Below are 23243 nucleotides of genomic sequence, written 5' to 3' on the forward strand. Positions count from 1 at the left end.
TGAGTAAATCTGTCTTTACTGCCTTTAACTAGCATCCAGCTTTGTTTCTCTTTGAGAGTTTTAACAATAACTTTGAATGGCTCTAGCTGTGAGATGACATTTTCCCCTACTTGTGCTATGGGTACATAAGACCTAGGTTATATGTCTTCTCAGATCCATTATGTTCCGTTGTTCTTGGCTGCTTATCACAGTAACTCTATGGCCTGTCTGATCCATCTGGAACCAGTGGATGTCCAGAGGGAATGTAGAAGTGCAGGGGCATTAATGCTATATGAGGCAAACCTGTCTAAATACAGTAGGAAACAGGAAGGAATCAGTAGATAAATTGCCTACCTTTCTTCTCCCTAACGGGTGACTTCAAGACACAGTGGTTCTTATGGCTTTTCTAGAGAGGTCCCATGACCACTGGACAATCCACTGTATGCCTTATGAAGCTGTGGTCAACTTAGTAATGCTCTACTTTGTATTTGCCTTCTCTCCTTCCCTGGCTGACTTCTCATTTTTCCTCTTGCTTCCCTGGAATTGCACTCCCAATAAAACAGTAACACAAAAGCTTTGCCTCAGGCTCTGTGTTTTAGGGAATTGAAGCTAAGAAAATAGATTCCAGGATTAGCCATAAAAAGCAAACTCTCAGGATGGAATTTTGGAGTTGGATTGCCTACTTGACTAAAAGCAATTGAGACCCTATTGCCCAGTGGCAACTGGGGTCATAATGACCCCTGGCAGTGGGAATCACAATTAATGAAACTTCACCTGTGATTAATTGGGAGGAGATGCAAGGCAGAAGGCAAGGCATTGTGAGATCATTGTGTGGAAATCGGTAATTATAAGACTTGTTATGTGGGGTGGCTGCTTTTGGTGGCAGTGGAAATCTTATTAAAAGAAAATGATAGACTCGGGGCAGCTAATTGCTAACTTAAAGGATTCTCTGAAAACCAGAGATGTCACTGGCAGTCTGGTCTCAGGGTAGAATGGGTTGAAAATCAGATCCAGATTATAATTATAAAGACAGTAGAGATGTAAAGGAAATTAAATTTGTAGCTTCCATAAATATGCTAGAGGGCAGAAAGACCTGTGTAATGAGGATATTTGAGTGGATAAACCTAAGAACCCTGAACTAAAAAATTCCCTGGAATGTTCCCAGGCCAGTGGAATCTACCTGCTTTCTTTTTTTTTTTTTTTTTTTTTTTTTTTTTTGCGGAGCACAGGCTCCGGACGCGCAGGCCCAGCGGCCATGGCCCACAGGCCCAGCCGCTCCGCGGCACGCGGGATCCTCCCAGACTGGGGCACGAACCCGTGTCCCCTGCATCAGCAGGCGGACTTCCAACCACTGCGCCACCAGGGAAGCCCTGCCTGCTTTCTTTGACAAAGGAAAGCAGCCTCCCCTTTCCTAGAGGCTGTGCAATGGCCTAACAAGATGATACTTGTTCTCCTCAAAACTGCCTCTACTATACCTTATTGGCTCCAGGCAAGTAACCAAGATTATATTTCAACACAGCCTGAAAAGAAAGGTATAGTCTCTGCTTAGGGGAGAAATAGACTACCTATCAAACAAATGACAGGATCTGGCCACTATATATCAGCAGGAAACAAGGGAATATGTGTAAGAGTGGGTTTTGGGGATATTAGATGGGGGGAATAATATAGGGCTGGATAGGGGAGAATTCACTGATATGGGGGTATTCTCCCATGATTAAGGATTCAATGCTCTAGGACCTAGAGCTAGTTTAAGCACACTGTCAAGTTGGCACCTTGAAACTTGGTCATGACAGTGGCCTAGAGTATGTGAGGTGATGTTGCTAGTCAACTTGACATTATGTTAAGCAAAAAGGACGTATGCATTAGGGAAGCAGGAATGTTAGAATGGATTTACCATGTACAGCCTGGAATCTATCACTGATTATGTTCCCTGAAGGACCCAGAGCTCATTCCCACCTCTAAGGCAGTAAGAAATATACTAGTGCTAGGTATGCCAGTTGCTTTAGGAAGCTTGGTGGTGCCTGTTCTCTGCAGGCCATGCCTGCATATGTGGCATGGAAGTTAGGCTGCCTAATATCAATGAGGTTGATGGGATTTCAGAATGACAGAGACCAGTGGCAGGACAATTCTCAGAGGCACAGTGGACATAATTACTGCAATGGGAATCAAAATCAGAGTAGCAATTAGAGTGCCTTGGCCTACATGGATCTATGGTGATTTTAGAGATAAGATAGATGGAGAACTGACCAGGGCATTGCTTGATTTGTATAATAGAAAATTGAGAGCTGGAAAGCTGACATCAATGCTACAATGAAAAAATCACCCAGTTTCTAGAACTAAATTGGTTTATAGACCCAGAATCCATTTACTGAAGGGGAGACTAGGTCCCCTTGAGGAAGAGTCTGGCAATGCCACCATAGTATATATGAAATATATTTTTCTGATCCTTCCCTAAGGGGACCTTTGGTCATTTACCAGAGTAACTGTGCCAGAGGAAAGGGCAATACTCAGGCTTTTCAAATCTGTTAGATATGAGGTCTGAGGTGGCTCTGGCACTGATATTAGGAGACTCAAAATACCATCCTGGTGTTCTAGTTAGAATGGAAGTTATGGTAGCCAGGTGATAAGTGGGGTATTAGCCCAAGTCCAATTCACAGTAGGACCAGTGAGTCAGAAGACCTGCCCGGTAGTCTGTAGTTAGTTCCCTAGTCCTTGAGTGTATAAATGGAATAGGTATTAGCTGGAATAGATATCAGAACTCTTACATGGGTTCCCTGCACTATGTAGATTAAGGGCCATTATTTTTAGAAAGGCCAAGTGGAAGTGCCAGAAACTGACCGTTCCCACCCCCATTCAAGAATGTAAATTAGAAACAATGCCTCACCTGAGAAAGGATTGCAGCAATTAGTGCTACTATTGGACTTGAAGGATGTGGGGAAGGCGGTCCCCATCATATTCCCTTTCAGTTCACCTCTATGTTCTCTCAAAACCAGATGGATGATGGTGGGTCACCATGCATCCAGTCTGGTGACAGTCCCAGTCATGGCTGGTAGGCAGGATATGGTTATCTTTACAGAAGCACATCGATTTATCCTCTGGCATTTGCCATGCAAGTATCAGTTAATAAATGCTTTTCTTCCAATTCCCACCAGTAGGAAGTATCAAAATCTCTTTGTCTTTACATGGCAGGAACAGCATTGAAGAAATGCCCTATGGGAAAGAGGAGATGGAAAAAAAGCTGAAAAATACATTTCTTGCCCTTCAAAGATTCCAAGATGAAGTAATTCCAAAAATGCCTTTCTGGAGATATCCTACATTACCAAACAACTTGTTAAGTCTCTTTTAAAGGTATGGCCAGCTCAGTGAATATGAAAAAGATTGTATTGGGTTGACCAAACCAATATTTACCTTTTTCTCCTTCCTTGCCTCACTTGCCTTTTTCCCTTCACTTTTGCCTACCTGGGACTTCCTTGCCTCCAATGAAGAATTAGCAGAAAGTTTTGCTTCATGTTGTTTTCTAATAAATCTGAGTTAAGAAAATGGCCCTCCACACACTCCAAGTGGTTGAACCGAAAGGGAAACATAAATATGTAGGTAAGCAGAGATAAGTTTTGAAAGACAGCTGCTCTTCTCTATATAGACCTTCTGAATAGCCACGTAGCATCTGGTCATTTTAATTTATATTTATCATTTAGTTTGTGTCAGCAAGCCAGTGTCCATGAGCAATTATTTCAAGATTGCAGGTACTAATTATTCTAATCTCTTCACCAGAATCCAAATATGATTGACATTCTGATTTGGAAAATATTTTTAAAAGACGGTCTTTACTGTGAATGATAAAGTTTGTGTTGCAGCATTAGTTCGGCAACAGCCTTGTGAAATGCTGGGTTTAATCCTCAAACCTTGAAACACTGCGTATATTGGAAGGCTAGGAGCAAGTTCCTGGCTTTTCATCAAGAGGCAAGAACGAAAGTTTTCTTGTGGGTAACTTGAGCTTTGAGTTTCCCTGGCTTTCTGGTTTAACAAAACTTTAATGAGTTGGCATTCAGGCAGGGCACAGCTGAAGGCACTGCATTTAATTTAACTCTTCTTTTCTGGGAAGACCTAACCAAATATGTTGAGTAATTTTATTTCTTTGTTCAATAATTACTTTCTGTGTCACTGTATTCCATAACATGCTGTGTAACACAGGGTCTAGAGATGTACATACCAGTGGGAGTGGTTCCTTCAGGAGGATGAACATAGGGAAAATGTCCTTGTAGGCTCTAGGGGCAGGCTTGAGGCTGTTTGGTCAGAACCTTCTGTTGTCCTAGGAATCCCAAGTATGATCTAATAGGGTGATCTAATAGGGAGGTACTGGGTCTTGGTGGGCATGTCCCTTGTCTTGTGGACCTTGCCCTATAGGGAAGGACATAAATGAAGGAAGGCTAGATGGGACCCTATAAAGTACAGGACTCAGGGTAGGGCCTGGGTCTAGGGGTGGAAAGGGAGCTAGGAATGATCAAGGAACAAAAAGACTAGTGAAGCTAGAAGGAGGTAAGCATGGGAAGCTGTGGTAATAAGCTGAGATTGATGATCTAAGCTTTGAAGACCATGAAAAGGCTTTTGGATTTTTTTTTAATATCTATTTATTTATTTCATTATTTTTTGGCTGCGTTGGGTCTTCGTTGCTGCGTACAGGCTTCCTCTAGTTGCAGTGAGTGGGGGCTACTCTTCATTGCTGTGCATGGGCTTCTCATTGTGGTGGCTTCTCTTTGTTGCGGAGCATGAGCTCTAGGCACGAGGGCTTCAGTAGTTATGGCTTGCGGGCTCCAGAGTGCAAGCTCAGTAGTTGCGGCGCACGGGCTTAGCTGCTCTGCGACATGGGATTTTTGTTTTATTGGTATCTTGTTTGCCAGTCAGACTGCAGTCAGGTCTTTGGAGCCTTAAGTGAGAGTTGATTGGGACCTTGTCTGAGGCAGATCTGCGAAGCTTTTGGACAGAAGATCTTTTGAAAGAAGGGACATGAGATTTCAGCTAGTCTGTGGTCAAGCAGAGGTCAAAGAAGACCAAAATATTCAGATGGAGCCAAGGTGATATTGCAGCTCTGAGGAAGGAGCTTTTGTATAGTATGATGCATACCCCTGGGCCTGGAACTGGAAAGAGCACCTGTTCCAACTCACCTGAAGACTGGGCAGGAGGTAGAAGGATGCACACTTTGTTGTGAAGCTGCCCATGTATCCTTTTGGTTTCACTTACAAACACTCTAAGGTTCTTTACAGCAGTGCCCTTGGACACCTTTCTTTGCTCTCTACCTCCCTGTAAACTGAACCACATTTTGTCTGATTCTCAAGTTCTTGTTCTGAAATCCTAACCTGCGGCCTTTGGGTTATGTATTAGCTCTTTGTCTTGCCAACTTTCCAATGTAAGCTTTCCCTCCTGGATTGTGATTTAGCTGGCCCATCTGGCCTCCTGATGCCACATGGCAAACACTGTTCCAGTTCTGACCACTTGGAATCTAGCTTCTGCCCTAGCTAGAACCACCTCTGCCTCCCAAACAAGGAGAAATTGAACATTTTGCTATGAACCACTGGATTCAGAGCACCTGCTTGTTTGCCCTGGCAAAAAGGCAACAGCTCTGCTTTCCTTTACTCCCTAGGCCTGGGGAATATGACACTACAGAAGGAAAATTTAGAGTCCTGAGGACAGATTTCTGCTGGGTCCATTCAGTCATTGGAGGTTGGGATGTAGATACAGACCCTGCTTTCACAGATACTGGGTCTAGCAGCTGCTGTGGGCAGCTAAGCCCGTCCCTGTTCACCCATCCAGAGAGATTTAGAGGGAATTGAGTAAAACTCTCTGAGATTAAGCAGTCATAATGATTCATGAATATCCAGAGCTTTGGTTGGGTATTGGTGGGGGGTTGGGGTGGGGAATGCTGTTGGGTGCAAACTGGTTGCATTTCTGACATACTGCATTTTAGGAGATGTGGAGGGTGATAACTTTAGAAGCCCAGCAGTCATGTCTGGGGGGAGGAGGGAACAATGAAGTTCCACCCACAAGAACTGATAGGCATTGTTCCTCTGCCAGGAGAAAGGACTGACAATTCTAGAGCTTTATGGGCTATCCTGGGGGAAATGATCCAAACTTCCACCACAGTTTAGTGACAGCCTCAAGAGTGGATTATGCAACGAACTAGTTCAGGTCACCAGGCTTGAGCCTTCCAATATTAACAAGCCTCTGTATAAGGCTAGAGATGGAACTAGAACATACCGTGACTCCCTCTTTCTCTTGGGTGATAACAGAACCACTCCTCAAGGTGGACACATGTATGTGCACACATGCGTGCACCTGTGTTTGCCTGTCCCCCCTCTGTTTGCCAGCTCCCCCAAGCAGGACACCTATATCCCTATAAGACATTGTGCTTATTTTTATGCAGATTGCATTATTCATGGTCTATTTCTAAAAAGGTACTTACTTAAAGATCGTTAATTGCACAAAAAGTATAGATTAATTTTAAGGATTTGTTACTGGTAATAATATTCAAAAACACCTTCCTCTGGCAAGTGCACTCTTTCCTACAGAGAAACCCTTTGAGAGTGTTTTGCACATGATACTTGCACTATAAAGATGCCCCTGGGCAATCCTTGGTAATAATGGCTAATGTTTAATAGTGGCAGCTGGACTTCTGCCATTTGGGAGGCAGCAGAGTAGCTGAGAGCCTGGCTTTGAGTTAGATGCACCTGGATTCAAGTGTCCACTCTGCCATTTGCAGGCTTCGAAGACTTGGGCAAGTTCTTTAGTCTCTCCGCCTTAAGTTTCTCATTTATGAAATGGGAGAGTTACTTTCTTCCTTAAAGGACTTTAGTGAGGATTAAAGAACATAATAGAAGTAAAGTCCTTAGCACATAGGAAGTGCTCAGATGAATGATATCAAGGTTTATTGGACTTTTTAAAAAAATCACCGTCTGGACACTTACGAATGCTCTTTAAATATTTGCCAGATGTTTCTTATATGTAAAAATGTTAATTACTGAAGAATCATTTTAAAAAACCTGTTTTGTCTCTTGCTATTTTCAAATCATGTTTTTTTTTCCCAGAAAAATACTTGCAATGTAGAAATATTTCCAGGTACTAGAAGTTAAATGTCTTGTTTTGCTAAGGGCCCCCAAAAAGGATAAATATGATTTGGTGTCTAAGCTTGCACATAAACAATGAGCTATAGCTCACTTAGTAATGGCATCTTTTCAGAGTTTACTAGACTTTCAGCTTCAGTAAGAAGACTGCATGAGTCATTTTCTCCACTTCCCCCCAATTCCACCCCCCGACAATTATACTAAAGTGGCTAAAGTACAGTTTAATAATCTGAATTTAGGTAAACTTAATTTTCTGAGCTTACTTTTATCCTATTTGCTTTAGTAGTTTTCATGATCAAAATGCCCAAAGAAGCTAAAATTATACCTCCTTCTGACTTTTACTCGTTCTCTTATATTTTACTTGTTCTCTTGTATTTCTTTATCTCTAGAATGATCAGGAGGCAATATAAGAAGGCTCTCAAGCAAAAAGGACACACAATCTTTCCTTGTCTGATGAAGCCAACAGTCCCAAAACACATTAATATATCTTCCTCTCTCATTTGAGAGTTGCACAGGCAGTCCCCCTGTTGGAATGCCAGAATTCCAGTGGTTTGTTTGTAGAAGTGAGTTATGTGGAACTCAGAATGCATTCTCCATAGAAACCATGTTGTACATGGTGGTTAGCTATATTTAACCTATAATGCTTTGAAGTGGAGTTCCAACAGAACTATAAGACGTGGCCATTCAACAAGCAGTATTTTTACAGGGAAATATGTTCAGGGGTCCAACTAAGCATGCCAGGAATGGAGCATCTTCCCTCCTTCCCATCCCCCATTTCTGAGCCTCTGTTGCCTAGGGCAGGGAATCTCCCTAAGAGATGATTGGGAGGAGGGTAATGAGGTGTGGAGCTGGAGGCTTTCAGAGTCTGGGGACCAGAGTATGGTGTGTTGTGAGAAGCTGAGAATTTTTCCTTGCTTAGCTTCAGAGTAGCTCCTGACACACTTATCTTTTACTTTCTTTTTTAAAAAAATTTTTTATTTTATATTGGAGTATAGTTGATTAACAATGTTGTGTTAGTTTCAGGTGTACAGCAAAATGATTCAGTTATACATATACATGTATCTATTCTTTTTTGAATTCTTTTCCCATTTACATTATTACAGAATATTTAGCAGAGTTCCCTATGCTGTACAGTAGGTCCTTGCTGGTTATCTATTTTTTTTAACCTTTTATTTTACATTGGAGTATAGCCAAATAACAATGCTGTGATAGTTTCAGGTGCACCGCAAAGTGACTCAGCCATACATATACATGTATCCATTCTCCCCCAAGCTCCCCTCCCAGCAAGGCTGCCACATAACATTGAGCAGAGCTCCCTGTGGTATACAGTAGGTCCTTGTTGGTTATCCTTTTTAAATGTAGCAGTGTGTACGTGTCAGTCCTGAACTCCCTAACTATCCCTTCCCTCCACCCTACCCCCCCAGTAACCATAAGTTCATTCTCTAAGTCTGTGAGTCTATTTCTGTTTTGTAAATACGTTCATTTGTATCATTTCCTTTTAGATTCCGCATATAAGCTATATCATACTATATTTCTCTTTCTCTGTCTCACTTCACTCAGTATGACAATCTCTAGGTCCATCCATGTTGCTGCAAATGGCATTATTTCATTCTTTTTAATGGCTGAGTAAATTCCATTGTATATATGTATCACATCTTCTTTATCCATTCCTCTGTTGATGGACGTTTAGGTTGCTTCCAAGTCTTGGCTATTGTAGACAGCACTGCAATGAACATTGGGGTGCATGTATCCTTTCAAACCATCGTTTTCTCCAAATACATGTCCAGGAGTGGGATTGCTGTATCATATGGCACTCTATTTTTAGTTTTTTGAGGAACCTCCATACTGTTCTCCATAGTAGTTGTACCAATTTACCTTCCCAACAACAGTGTAGGAGGGTTCCCCTTTCTTCACACCCTTTCCAGCATTTATTGTTTGTAGACTTTTTGATGATAGCCATTCTGACTAGTGTGAGGTGATACCTCATTGTAGTTTTGATTTGTATTTCTCTAATAATGTGATGTCAATGCGAGCATCCTTTCATGTGCCTCTTGGCCATCTGTTGGTCTTCTTTGGAAAAATGTCTAGGTCTTCTGCCCATTTTTTTGATTGGGTTATTTGTTTTTTTGATATTGAGCTGCACGAGCTATTTGTATATTTTGGAGATTAATCCCTTGTAGGTTGCATCGTTTGCAAATATTTTCTTCCATTTTGAGAGTTGTCTTTTCATTTTGTTTATGGTTTCCTTTGCTGTGCAAAAGCTTTTGAGCTTAATTAGGTCCCATTTGTTTATTTTTGTTTTTATTTCCATTACTCTGGGAGATGGATTGAAAAAGATCTTGCTGTGATTTATGTCAAAGAGTGTTCTTCCTATGTTTTCCTCTAAGAGTTTTATAGTATCAGGTCTTACATTTAGGTCAAAATGGATTAAACATTTTGTGTTTATTTTTGTGTATGATGTTAAAGAATGTTCTAATTTCATTTTTTTACATGTAGCTGTCCAGTTTTCCCAACACCATTTATTGAAGAGAGTGTCTTTTTTCCATTGTATAGTCTTGCCCCTTTGTCATAGATTAATTGACCATAGGTGTGTCGGTTTATTTCTGGGCTTTCTATCCTGTTCCATTGACCTATATTTCTGTTTTTGTGCCAGTATGATACTGTTTTGATGACTGTAGCTTTGGATTATAGTCTGAAGTCAGGGGAGCCTGATTCCTCCAGCTCCATTTTTCTTTCTCAAGATTGCTGTGGCTATTCGGGGTCTTTTGTGTCTCCATACAAATTTTAAGTTTTTTTTTCTAGTTTTGTGAAAAATGCCACTTGATAGGGATTGCATTGAATCTGTAGATTGCCTTGGGTGGTATAGTCATTTTGACAATATTGATTCTTCCAATCCAAGAACATGGTATATCTTTCCATCTGTTTGTGTCATCTTTGATTTCTTTCATCAGTGTCTCTTAGTTTTTGGAGTACAGGTATTTGCCTTCTTAGATAGGTTTATTCCTAGGTATTTTTTTCTTTTTGATGCAATGGTAAATGGGATTGTTTCTTGAATTTTTCTTTCTGATCTTTTGTTGTTAGTGTATAGAAATGCAACAGATTTCTGTGTATTAATTTTGTAACCTGCAACTTTACCGAACTCATTGATGAGATCTAGTAGTTTTCTGGTAGCATCTTTAGGATTTTCTATGTATAGTATCATGTCATCTGCAAACAGTGATAGTTTGACTTCTTTTCCAATTTGGATTCCTTTTTTTTCCTTTTTCTTCTCTGATTGCTGTAGCTAGGAATTCCAAAACTATGTTGAATAAAAGTGGTGAGAATGGACACCCTTGTCTTGTTCCTGATCTCAGAGGAAATGCTTTCAGCTTTTCACCATTGAGTATGATGTTAGCTGTAGGTTTGTCATAAATGGGTTTTATTATGTTGAGGTATTTTCCCTCTATGCCCACTTTCTGGAGAGTTTTTAATCATAAATGGGTGTTGAATTTTGTTAAAAGCTTTTCTGCATCTATTGAGATGATCATATTTTATTCTTCAGTTTGATGTTGTGGTGTATCACACTGATTGGTTTGCAGATATTGAAAAAACCTTGAGTCCCTGGTATCCTTTTAATATATTGTTGGATTTGGTTTGCTAACATTTTGTTGAGGATTTTTGTGTCTGTGTTCCTCAGTGATATTGGCCTGTATTTTTTGTTTTTTTGTGGTATCTTTATCTGGTTTTGCTATCAGGGTGATGGTGGCCTCACAGAATGAGTTTGGGAGTGTTCCTTCCACTGCCATGTTTTGGAATAGTTTCAGAAGGATAGGTGTTAACTCTTCTCTAAATGTTTGATAAAATTTGCCTTTGAAGCCATCTGGTCCTGGACTTTTTTTTGGCTGTGTTGGGTCTTCATTGCTGTGTGCAGGCTTTCTCTAGTTGCAGTGAGCGGGGGCTACTCTTTGTTGTGGTGCATGGGCTTCTCATTGTGGTAGCTTCTCTTGTTGCAGAGCACATGCTCTAGGCGCACGGGCTTCAGTAGTTGCAGCACGTGGACTCAGTAGTTGCGACACATGGGCCCTGGAGTACGCAGGCTGCAGTAGTTGCGGCGTGTGAGCTCTAGGGCACGTGTTCTTCCGTAGTTGTGGTGCGTGGGCTCAGTAGTTGTGGCTCGCAGGCTCTAGAGCACAGGCTCAATAGTTGTGATGCACGAGCCTGGCTGCTCCATGGCATATGGGATCCTGCCAGACCAGGGATCGAAACTGTGTCCTCTGCATTGGCAGGTGGACTCTCAACCACTGTGCCACCAGGGAAGTCCCTAGTCCTGAACTTTTGTTTGTTGGGAGTTTTAAAATCACAGTTTCAATTTCAGTACTTGTAAATGGTCTGTTCATATTTTCTATTTCTTCCTGGTTCAGTCTTGGGAGAATGTACCTTTCTAAGAATTTGTCCATTTCTTCAGGTTGTCCATTTTATTGGCATATAGTTGCTTGTAATAGTCTCTTATGATCCTTTATAAATATTTCTATAGTGTCCGTTGTAAATTCTCCTTTTTTATTTCTAATTTTATTGATTTGAGTCCTCTCCATTTTTTTCTTGATGAGTATGGCTAAAGGTTTATCAATTTTGTTTATCTTTTCAAAGAACCAGATTTTAGTTTCATTGATCTTTTCTATTGTTTTCTTCGTCTGTATTTTATTTATTTCTGCTCTGATCTTTATGATTTCTTTCCTTCTACTAACTTTGGGTTTTCTTTGTTCTTCTTTCTCTAGTTGCTTTAGGTGTAAGGTTAGGTTCTTTATTTGAGAATTTTTCTTGTTTCCTGAGGTCAGATTGTATTTCTATATTGCTACTTCCCTCTTAGAACTGCATATGCTGCCTTCCATAGGTTTTGGATCATCATGCTTTCATTTTCATTTGTCTCTAGGTATTTTTTGATTTTCTCTTTGATTACTTCAGTGATCCATTGGTTTTTTAGTAGCATATTGTTTAGCCTTCATGTGTTTGTGTTTTTTAGTTTTTTTTCTTGTAGTTGATTTCTAATCTCATAATGTGGTCGGAAAAGATGCTTGATATGATTTCAGTTTTCTTAAATATACTGAGCCTCATTTTGTGGCCCAGCATGTGATCAATCCTGGAAAATGTTCCATGTGCACTGAGAAGAATGTATATTCTGCTACTTTTGGATGGAATGCTTTATCAATTAAATACATCTGATCTAATGTGTCATTTAAGACCTGTGTTTCCTTATTGATTTTCTGTCTGGATGATCTGTTCATTGATGAAAGTGGGGTGTTAAAGTCCCCCACTATTATTGTGTTACTGTTGATTTCTCCTTTTATGGCTGTTAGTATTTGCCATATATATTGAGTTGCTCCTATGTTGGGTCCATGTATATTTACAACTGTTGTATCTTCTTCTTGGGTTGATCCCTTCATCATTAGGTAGTGTCCTTTCTTGTCTCTTGTAACAGTCTTTAGTTTAAAATCTATTTTGTCTCATATGAGTATTACTACTCCAGCTTTCTTTTGATTTCTATTTGCATGGAATAACTTTTTCCATCCCCTCACTTTCAGTCTGTAAGTATCCCTAGATCTGAAATGGCTCTCTTGTAGGCAGCATATAAACAGGTCTTGTTTTTGTATCCATTCAGCCAGTCTATATCTTTTGGTTGGAGCATTTAATCCGTTTACATTTAAGGTAATTATTGGTATGTATATTCTTATTGCCATTTTGTTAATTGTTTTGGATTTGTTTTTGTAGGTGTTTTTTCTTCCCTTCCTCTTTTGCTCTCTTCTCCTGTGGTTTGGTGACCATATTTAGTGTTATGTTCAGATTCCTTTTTCTTTTTTGTGTGTATATCTATTATAGATTTTTGGTTTGTGGTTACCATGAGGTTTTGATATAGCAGTCTATATATAGATAAGATTGTTTTAAGTTGTTAGTCTTTTAATTTCAAATGCATTTCCAATATCTTGCATTTGTACTCTCCTCATGATTGCTGTTTTCTTTTTTAAACATCTTTATTGGAGTATAATTGCTCCACAATGGTGTGTTAGCTTCTGCTTTATAACGAAGTGAATCAGCTATACATATACACACATCCCCATATCTCCTTCCTCTTGTGTCTCCCTCTCATCCTCCCCATCCCACCCCTCTAGGTGGTCACAAAGCACTGAGCTGATCTCCCTATGCTATGCAGCTGCTTCCTGCTAGCTATCTATTTTACATTTGGTAGTGTATATATGTCCATGCCACTCTCTCACTTCGTCCCAGCTAACACTTCCCCCTCCCCGTGTCCTCAAGTCCATTCTCTATGTCTGTGTCTTTATTCCTGTCCTGCCCCTAGGTTCTTCAGAACCTTTTTTTTTTTTAGATTCCATATATATATGTTAGCATGTGGTATTTGTTTTTCTCTTTCTGACTTACTTCACTCTGTATGACAGACTCTAGGTCCATGCACCTCATTACAAACAACTCAATTTCATTTCTTTTAATGGCTGAGTAATATTCCATTGTATGCATGTGCCACATCTTCTTTATCCATACATCTGTCGATGGACACTTAGGTTTCTTCCATGTCCTGGCTATTGTAAATAGAGCTATGATTGCTGGTTTTGATATCATATTTGTGTGTGGATGATTTCCTACCTCTACTGTATGTTTGCCTTTACCAGTGAGCTTTCCATTCGTCATCTTCTTGTTACTAGTTGTGGCCTTTTCTTTTCAGCCTAGAGAAGTTCCTTTAGTATTTGTCACAAAGCTGGTCTTGTGATGCTGAATTCACCTAGCTTTTGCTTGTCTGTAATGCTTTTGATTTCTCTGTCAAATCTGAATGAGAGCCTTGCTGGGTAGAGTATTCTTTGTTGTAGGTTCTTCCCTTTCACCACTTTAAATATATTGTGCCACTTGCTTCTGGCCTGCAGAGTTTCTGTTGAGAAATCAGCTGATAACCTTATGGGAGTTCCCTTGTACATTATTTGTTGCCTTTCTCTTGTTGCTTTTTATTTTTTCTTTGTCTTTAATTTTTGTCAATTTGATTACTATGTGTCTCAGTGTGTTCCTCCTTAGGTGTATCCTGCCTGGGACTCTCTGTGCCTCCTGGATTTGAGTGACTATTTCCTTTCTCATGTTAGGGAAGTTTTCAGCTATTATCTCTTCAAATATTTTCTCAGGTCCTTTCCCTCTCTCTCTTCTCCTTCTGGGACCTCTATAATGAGAATGTTGGTGTGTTTAATGTTGTCCCAGAGGTCACTTAGACTGTCTTTCTTTTCTTTTTTTTTTTTAATTTGAATCTCTTTTTTTAAAATTAATTTATTTATTTATATTTTATTTTTGGCTGTGTTTGGTCTTTCTTGCTGTGTGTGGGCTTTCTCTAGTTGAAGTGAGTGGGGGCTACTCTTTGTTGCAGTGTGCAGGCTTCTCATTGCGGTGGCTTCTCTTGTTCTGGAGCACGTGCTCTAGGTGCATGGGCTTCAGTAGTTGTGGCACATGAGCTCAGTAATTGTGGCTTGTGGGCTCTAGATTGCAGGCTCAGTAGTTGTGGTGCATGGGCTTAGTTGCTCCACGGCATGTGTGATCTTCCCGGACCAGGGCTCGAACCTGTGTCCCCTGCATTGGCAAGCAGATTCTTAACCACTGCACCACCAGGGAAGTCCCTGTTTATTTTCATTCATTTTCTTTTTTCTGTTCCATGGCAGTGATTTCCACCATTCTGTCTTCTGGCTCCCTTGTCTGTTCTTCTGCCTCACTAATTCTGCTATTGTTTACTTTTAGCGAGTTTTTCATTTCAGTTATTGTACTGTTCATCTGTGTTTGTTCTTTAGTTCTTCTAGGTCTTTGTTAAACATTTCTTGTAACTTCTTAATTTGTGCCTCCATTCTTTTTCTGAGATCTTGGATCATCTTTACTATCATTACTCTGAATTCTTTTTCAGGTAGATTGCCTATCTCCACTTCACTTAGTTGTTTTTCTGGGCTTTTATCTTGTTCCTTAATCTGGGACATATTCCTCTGCCATCTTGTTTTGTCTAGCTTTCTGTGATTGCAGTTTCCATTCCATGGGTTGTAGGGTTGTAGTTCTTCTTGCTTCTGCTGTTTGCCCCTGTCTCGTTTTGGCTTCTTCTTTGTCTTTGGATGTAGGATACCTTTTTTGGTAGGTTCCAGCATTTTTTTGTCAATGGTTGATCAGCAGTTAGTGTGATTTTGGTGTTTTCTTAAGAGGAGGTGAGGTCACATCCTTCTATTCCACCATATTGTCTCCACCCCCAGGTATTTACAATACAAACCAAAACAGACTTGTTCTGACTGCTCGATGTCTCCATGGCAGCAATCACCACAGCCGCTTGGCCCAAAGAACTCAGCAAGGCGCTTGCTCCTCCTCTGTTCCCACAACTACCACCACCTCGGAACAGCGTGCCACACTCCCAGCCCACAGCACCCCAGCTGACCAGCGATACCTACCCAAGGCTCCTAGGTGCAGGTGGCCCTCAAATCCCACCATGGCTGCACTCCCTCCACCCCCTCAGTCCTTGGCATGTGTGACCCTCCTTCTTTTTTTTCTTTCTTTTCATCCACTGATCCCAATTATTGATCCTCTTCCTTCTCCCTCTACTGCCACAAACAACCTCTTCCTTCAGAGAAGGATTTCTCTCTTCTCATTTTGGATCAGAACAAGGAGTCCCCTCTACTTGCCTGGTCCTGAAGCGAATACACAGAATACATGGAGTCAGATATTCTATGACATTAACAAAAAAAATTTCCCTCTGACCTTCTTCTCAGTGTTGCATGTAGGTTCTATAGGTTAAGGTCAAAACCCTAGTTAATGGTAAGCCTTTTTCCACATAAGGAACTGGTGCAAGGTTTATCCATATTTCAGTGGGAGTCATAGATTTAGGCTTTAATGATAAATGTTTCATCACGAGATGTGACTGATGGAAGTTTAGGGATGAAGAGCATGACTGTGGGGTTTGTGTAGCACAAAATAGGGTAAAATGACAGTGTGAGTAGCACCCCCTAGTGTTGAGAAGAAGCTGTAAGTAGAGGGGAGGTGTTTGGGGGAAGGGGAGTGTCACAGAGTTTGTCTTTACTGCTTTGCTCTCAATCCACTCATGCAGGAGTAGGATCCCGAGATCCTGGGTTCAGCTGTTAAGAGACTTCTGAATAAAGTGCTTAAATTAATTCAAGAGGCAGCATCCAGCGATGAAACCAAAACTAAGATGCCATCAAAAAAGACCGAGGAGAGAGGTGAAATCCAAGTGGCCAGCAATGAGAGATAGACAGTGGAGGAAGCTAGGCTGAAGCAAGGGACTCCTGGTGGACCCTGGAGAGACTCCTATCTGCTACCTGGGGGAACACTATAAGCATTTCCTTTCCTAAGACTCTCAAGCTTTATAAGGGAAGGAAGCTTTTTTTTTTTTTTTTTTTTTTGCGGTACATGGGCCTCTCACTGTTGTGGCCTCTCCCGTTGTGGAGCACAGGCTCCGGACGCGCAGGCTCAGCGGCCATGGCTCACGGGCCTAGCCGCTCCACGGCATGTGGGATCTTCCCGGACTGGGGCATGAACCCGTGTCCCCTGCATCGGCAGGCAGACTCTCAACTTCTGCGCCACCAGGGAAGCCCAGGGAAGGAAACTTTTGAAGGCACTGAGTAAACTTGCATATCATTCCTCAGATCACCACCAATTCTGCCTGAGCTGAGGACAAGAGTGGTAAAATAAGAGTGAGGGGCTTCCCTGGTGGCGCAGTGGTTGGGAATCCGCCTGCCAATGCAGGGGACACGGGTTCGTGCCCTGGTCCGAGAAGATCCCACATGCTGTGGAGCGGCTGGGCCCATAGGCCATGGCTGCTGGGCCTGCGTGTCCGGAGCCTGTGCTCTGCAACGGGAGAGGCCACAACAGTGAGAGGCCTGCGTACCGAAAAAAAAAAAAAAAAAAAAAAGAGTGAGAAGCCTTTGAATGCAGATATCTGAATAGGTGAAATAATCAGAAATAAAAGCCACAAGCCTTAACAACCAGGTATAGGGCAGAGTTAGTCACTGGCTGCCTAGATGCCCTTAAGTTTTTAATGACTTCAGACATCTCCTTGGTTTGGACCTAGTTTGATTTTCTGACTCTGGCTACTCTGATTGTTTGTTGAAGTTGATATTTGCCATCATGCTGGCCCAATTCTGTGTAAAGACCAGGTTTCACTTATTGTCCTAACCCTGACTCCTTTCTGTCCTACAGAGTTTGGTGAGATATGAGGAGGACCAAGCTACTCAGCTCCTGGACTTTCTTCCCTCCTTTCATTTATCTATTGAACACTTACTATGTGTCAGACACTGCATTAGATGCTGGGGATATACTAGTGAAAAAAACTGACAAAAATCTCTGCACTTATGGAATTTACATTCTAGTTGAAGAGGCAGACAGTAAACAAATTGCAAAAATGTAATCTGTGATATATGGTTCTAAACCAAGAAATGAGATGGTGGTTAAAAGTGTACATAGGGTGACCAAAAGGGGTGACTTTTGAGTAAAAATTTGAAGGAGATTATATTAGTCTGGTAGGGCTGTCATAAAAAAAAAAGTACTACAGACTGGGGGGCTTAAATAGAAGACATTTGTTTTTTCATAGTTCTGGAGGCTGGAAGTCCAACAGCAAGGTGCTGGTAGGGTTGATTTCTGGTGAGACTTCTCTTCCTAGTTTGCATGTGGCTCTGCACTTAAAAGCTGTGTATTTTTTGGAAAGTTACTTTACTTCTTTGAGTCTTGGTTTCCTAATCTGTAAAACTGGAATAATAATCTACCTCAAAGAGCTATAGTAAGGATTAAATGAATTAAAGCCTGAAATGTGTTAGAATAGTTTCTGGTCCATAATAAGTAGCAGATAAATGTTAGCTCTTATTATTATAAACATTTGCCTTCCTGGAAATTATATACATTACCAACTAGCCAATCTTTGGTAACTCCAAATGTGTGGGTTGCCTATCTCTCTCCTGTAAGGTTCAGATGGGCTTATCAGGCTTTCACAGACAGCAACATAGAGTCACAAATCAAAGGGCAAACTAAGTCCATTAGGAAAAGATAAGAGCCGTTTGATGGGAACACTTGGTTTGCATAAAAAATTCACAGGGCCAGAGGTAGGTTCAAAGTTTGGGGTGTAGAGAACCAAAGGTTTGGAGTCAGACAGAGGCAGGGCAGAGTACAGAGGAAGAAGGAGAGTTCAGTGTGACAGCAGGCCAGAAAGAAATGAGATGGTGTTCAGGATGGCTGCTGCAACGCTTCACCCCCCTCCCCTAAACTCCCCACCCAACTCCCTCAGGAGAGCTTCATGAAAGGCCCTGGCCAGGGTCTAGGATAATTTTTCAGTGGGAGGCTGATTCCCACTACCATTTTTCTAGCTCCATAAAATCTCCATGGTATTAAGTACCATGGGAGAGGGAGCCAAGGTGCCAACCAGCAGGTGTCTAATATTTCTATTTTGGGGACTGGGAGATAATATGTAAAAGTGGGTAAAGGTCTAGATGGACTAGGCTCAGCAAGGACCAATGGAAGACAGGATGAATATGCAGAGATGGGAATAATTAGATATCAGCTTCTATAGGGTGGATAAAGATTTTGAATATGCCAAGGAAGACATATTTCACTTTTATGCAGGGATGAGTGGAGCAGATGTTTCATCTCCAGTACAGCCTCAATCCAATAGTCATTGGTGCCTTTGAAGGTATTTTATACACCTCCATTAGTAGTCTGTGGCTTTTCTAGGTACCAACCACTAGGGTGTTACTAATAATCAGGAATTTGGGGGTAAATAACAGTCTGGAAGCTATGAGTTATGGAATGGTATATGTTGGGTAATGAAGCAATGCTGTGAATTATTATATGAGATTTTTGTGGTGATAAGGAACATTGACCAGCCAAATTGTCTGTAAGAAGTGTTTACAGGCTGGTGTGGAGGCATAGTGCCTTTTGCTTGTGTTTGTGGAGATTGAGGGACCATTTTGTTGCTTGTTTTTCTGTATAATAAAAAAAATTGGGTGGTCTTTGTCCCTGATTCCTTGTAAGGAGACTCTAAATGCTTGGAATTCTCTGAGTGATAGGAGTGTCTTTGTTATTCATGTAGGTCCCTGGATAGTTTCAGGTTGGGAGCTGGCAGTGCTGGAAAGACCCAACCATGTGATTAAGTTTTGGGAATTTGAGTCACATTATATTAACCTGACCTCCCAACCTCTGGAGAGAGAAGGCAGCTGGAGACTGAGTTCAATCATTTGGCCAATAATTCAATCAATCATACTCATGTAATGAAACCCCAATAAAAACTCTGGACACCTAAGCTTGCTAGTTTGGTAATCATACATTAATGTGCTGGCAGGATGATGCATCCTGAGGACATGGAAGTTTCAGGTTTCCTCTGAGATCTCATTCTTTGTGCTTCTTCATTTGGTCAATCTTGATTTGTATTCCTTATAATAAAACTGGAATCATAAGTACAGGGCTTTCCTGAGTTCTGTGAGTCATTCCAGTGAATTATGGTGTCTGAAGGAGTAGTAAGAACCCTGAAGGTTTGTAGCCAGTTGGTTGGAAGTGTGTGTGGCCTTGGTTACAATACAAATTTCTAAGTCAATATTAGGATATTTGAAGCCATACCATGAAGTTAAAACATGAAAAATCTATGTCTATATGACTGTAGAGACCAGTTTCAACCCAACTGAGACTTTTAGTCTCTTAGTTATAATGTTCTAGAAAGAAAGTTTGGCTTAGCCAAATCTATGTATTATTCCTCTAACTTAGGTAACATTTTTTTCTCCAATTAACTGCAAGTTTTAATGCCATGGGTCTGAGGCAAGGTAGCCAGGATTGGGGTAGAGGTGACCAAAACCTTCCACTTCCAGAAGAACCCACTTCTCTTCTTGAGGTGGTCATTTATTTGAGTGATAGTATAGATAAACAGAGAAGGAACTTTTAAATTACCTGGTGAACTCTCAGGAATTGTCAGACATTTCTGACTGTTTTAGGGACCTGCTTAGTAATTTCTGAGAGATGACCACGTGCCATGATAACGTTTCATAGTAGCTGACCAAGGTGCATCATCTTGAAGGCATTCTTCCACTTTTCACTTGCCTTATGTGAATGAGGCTCTAGGCACTGGAAGTTGTGGCATCATCAAGCCTCCTGTCAATAGATCTGGTCAGAAGGAGTGGGACATGGTCTCAGATGGTAACTGTGGCTCCAGCAATTTTGATAGAGGGGCACTCATCAATTTTTCTTACATTGGAATTCATGGACAAGAACTGAAATTGCATGGCCCAGATGCAACTGACCTCATTCCTTAGCAAAATCAACAAATGACATCATTGTGCCCTTGATGGGTAGGGCCATCAAGCACATTGCCTAGCACTATCAGAAGACCTACACAGTTCTGGATCACTGCTCAGCTCTCTGCAGTCCATGCAGTTCATGAGAGTACGTATGTGATATATTTTCTCTCAAATCTGAAGGTTAGAATAAAGTAGTTTCCAGAAGTGCAGGTGAATTTCTCTGGGAGTGATGCTTGCAGTATGCTGGGGTATGTATGATGCTAATGAACAAGGGCTTGGTACTCTACTCCCATCCTTGCCAGCTGTGTGGAGAGTGTCATCTGTGGGAGTTGGAACGTTGGAACTTTCAACATTGTCTCTACCTTCCACTCCAGCCCCTTCACTAATATGAGCAATGGAAGGCCAAGAAAACTGTGAGCCTTAGGGAATTTTGTCCCAATATCACTCCCAACCAGTGGTTCTCAGGGGTTGAGCCAGATGGGGCATCTTTGAGGGTTCACATATTCTGAGAACTATTGGAAATTGCATCCTGAAGTGGCCTAGTTAAAATAAAATAGACTGAGGCTAGGCTAAAAAATCCAAATAGGGCTAGATGAGAAGAAGTGATCAAATTATAAAGGTGAACAGGCTAGGGAATGAGGGTCAGCAATGCATGCAAAGGGTAGAAGCAAGTGGAAGAAAGAAAATCTGGAGGAAACCTTTGACCCAAAGTCCACATGCTCATGAAGGCATTTTATTTGGTATCCATGGCTGTTGATGCAGGTATGCTGGAATCCAATAGAAGAGCCAAAGCAAAATGAATGTGCAGCTCCAGCATTGTCAGTATCAAGTCTTTTCAATTCTACATCTTTATCAACTTGCAAATCTGTCCTTCCCTCTCTCCTATGCAGTTGCTTTCTAAGTTTTGGAGATTCTATCAAATACTTCTCAATCTACTTCTATGGTGACTAGAGTGGTACATCTAAAACATGAATTTGATTTAAGTACCTTCAAAGCCTCCTCATTTCCTACAGGATTAAATACTAATGTCAGATAGCATATAAAGAACACTATTTATTATCTTGCCCCTGCTTATTTCTCCATCCTCGTCTCTCACCACTTCCCCTCTCTCTCTAGCCACAATGACTTATTGGTATTTCCTGGAACATGCCATTCTATTACATTCCTTCATGACTTAGGTCCTCTGTATACTGTCTGGAATGTTCTACTCTTGTATGTCTGGCAAATTCCTACTAGTCCTCTAAGACTTTATGCCTCTCTGAATTCTTTTCTGACTACCAAGGCTACATTCTTTACAGATGTCTTCTATTTTAGCACCTACTGCAATGAGTTGTAATGATTTGAAAATCTGTTTCTAGAGAGCATGGGCCATGTCTAATTGATTTCTGTGGTTTCAGAGCCTGGCACAGTGCCTGACACATAGTAGGATCTCAAATTATCTCTGAATGGGGAAGTGAAATGCTTTAAAAGCAGGAGAAACTTGTCAACAAGTTCATGTTGTTGATAATCTCTTGGATTCAAGGTTTGATGTCTGAAGTATGTGATATTGATTCCTTCATTAATTCAACAAGTGTTTATTGAACATCTACCATAAGCCAGGCATGGGAATACAATGATAAACAAAAATAGTTGTGTTCTTCACTGCTCTCAGGGGGTTGAGGATTTATTGGGGGAAACTGTTACAGCATTTGTTTGAATTACTACCTAAAATAGAACATATTCTGGGTTTGTCTCATCATGTCAGCTGGAGATTTTCTCTAACACAAGGCTTTCTGCAATATGGGGTCAAAGCCTTTGCCTGTTGGGCTACTTTGGCTTCATGAATGCTGCAAGTTTCTCTCTAGTTCTTCAGCACATAAAACTACAACAAATTAAAACACAACATGTAAAATAGTTGAACATCTTATTTTAATCCAAGCAAAATGTTGTCCTCAGAAATATGTGGACTTTACATCAATGACTTTATAGTTTACCAAGTGCTTTTGCATTTATAGTGGTATTTGGTTTTGCTTGTAGGAAAACCAAAGGAATATAGGGGGAGCATTCAAAAATCAACAAAACAGGATCACTTTCTTAGGCTATAGGGACTACCTTTAGACAGTGAGACATTATCAATATATATACCCAAGAAAATAAAGATTCTAGTCCCCCTGCTAAAAGCCAATATAAGACAAACTTTTAACCTGCATTGTTACTGGAGGAATGAAAGAAGCTGCCAGGTCCTGGCATGTTGAAAATAGAAAAAAACAAAACCCCAAAAAATCCAAAACATAGCTCCTGTGAAAATCAGACATGAGAAAGTTCAAACAAACCGAAACCAGGCTCCTGTTCCTACAGGCTCCTACTATCTTGATATCCCCTGAGGGTTGGGTTCTGTTTCCTTCTCTGTTGGGGTTAGCTATAAACAAGGACAAACTTGGAGTCAAGGTGACCAGTGATGTACAATCAGTTAGGTCCGTTCAAAGGCATACTGGCCAGAATTGCAGGGGATAGACATTCTGTTTTAAATGTCGCTTAAGGCAGGGGTTTATCTTTCTTGAATTTGGCTATGCTGTTTTCCCTTCAGTCCCTCAGCTGAAGGTGATAACTAACTAGGAATTGCCACAGAATGGAGAAGCAATTTTCTTTCTTTTAAGTAGCATGCTGTTGTGGCAGAGACACATGGCCACAAGGATTCAATTATAAAACTCTCATTTTGATATATAAAAAGATTACAAACAAAGCACAGGGCAAAATAAAGTTGCAATTTCAGCTTGAGTCCAAAGTAGTTGACAATCTCCTAAATTGAAGCTAAAGTTATTTTGCTTAATTAGGAGTTTAAAAAATCATTTCATAAAAGTCATAGTATTATGTACCAATTAGTCTATTA

General features: G+C 40.8%; 1 protein-coding gene across 1 annotated transcript in view; it reads left to right on the top strand.

Annotated features, from left to right (window-relative positions):
• The window catches only part of RANBP6 (RAN binding protein 6), a 292381-nt gene that overhangs the window by 31556 nt on the left and 237582 nt on the right, over positions 1-23243 (top strand). The window lies entirely within an intron of this gene.

This window comes from Mesoplodon bidens (assembly GCF_964165515.1).
Source record: "Mesoplodon bidens genome assembly, chromosome: 6".
Lineage (NCBI taxonomy): Eukaryota > Metazoa > Chordata > Mammalia > Artiodactyla > Ziphiidae > Mesoplodon > Mesoplodon bidens.